Genomic DNA, 1146 nt, shown 5'->3' on the forward strand with positions numbered 1-1146 from the left:
GTTGGTGGAGAAGGAAGAAGTGGCTCTCGCTCAGTAAGTGGAGTTGCAGGAGTTGTGGGTGTAGTTGTGTCTTATGGGGTCTGCCGTTGTCTTCCACTCAGTTGGGCACAAATTACAATTGAATAACCATCAAAAACCTAGAAGCCCATTGACAAAAAACACACCATGCAATCACACATGAACAATACCAAAAAAAAGTGAAAAGGGAAAAAAAAAAAAGAAGAAGAAAAAGAAAAAACAACAAATCTGCAATATCTGGGCATAGGGCACCAAGAAGAAGAGAAAAAGGAAAAAAAAAAGAAAAAGGGAAGGAGAATAACAAACGAAGAAAAAAAATAGGAAGATGGCAAAAAGAAAAACAAGGAATGGGGTTAGCCATGAGAGGAAAAAAAAAGAAAAAACAGGGAAAAGAAGAAAAAGCGAACAAAAAACAAACAAACAAACAACAACAACAACAAAAACCCTTAAATTGGGGGGGCAGATTCCTAACCAGGCACAGGGAAAAGAAAACTATTGAAAACTAGGACCTGGTAGGGGAAGATCAAGAACAATAATAAAAAGGATAAATGTATCAATATATGGTGGTGGGAGAAAGGCACCTGGTATAAGAAGGATTTCTTGCCTGCTCAAAATATAGCTGGGAATAGGGTGTCTAGTCTCAGAAGTTCCTGCTGTCCCAAAAGGCAGCTGGGCCCAGGACCCCTATTCTCAGAAAAAGTTCCAGTCATCCCATAAAGGGGCTTGGTGTATGTAGGGCACCTGGACCCACCAAAAATTCTTGCCAGCCCAAAATGCTTCTGGGAGCAGAGTGGCTGATACAGAATCTATTTCCTATCTACTCAGAAGGCAACAGGCTCAGGGCATCTGATTCCAGACTAATTTTTGCTGGTCAAGATGGAATATGGGGGCAGGGCTCCTAGAGCCAGAAATAGTTCCTGTTAGTTCAAAAGGTGATTGGAAGCAAGGCACTTGGTTCCAGAAGGGGTTCCAGACAGCTCAAAAAGCAGCTGTGGGCAGGGCTTGTAGACTCAGATAAAATTTTTTGCTGCTTCAAAAGGTAACTGGGAGCAGGGTCTCATTTCCAGAAAAAAAGTTCTTGTCATCCTAAAAGCCATCTGCAAGTGGGATATATAGTCTCAGGGGGAA

Source organism: Orycteropus afer, unplaced genomic scaffold (genome assembly GCF_000298275.1).
Source record: "Orycteropus afer afer isolate SDZICR_OR568_19922 unplaced genomic scaffold, OryAfe1.0 scaffold00649, whole genome shotgun sequence".
Classification (NCBI taxonomy): Eukaryota; Metazoa; Chordata; class Mammalia; order Tubulidentata; family Orycteropodidae; genus Orycteropus; species Orycteropus afer.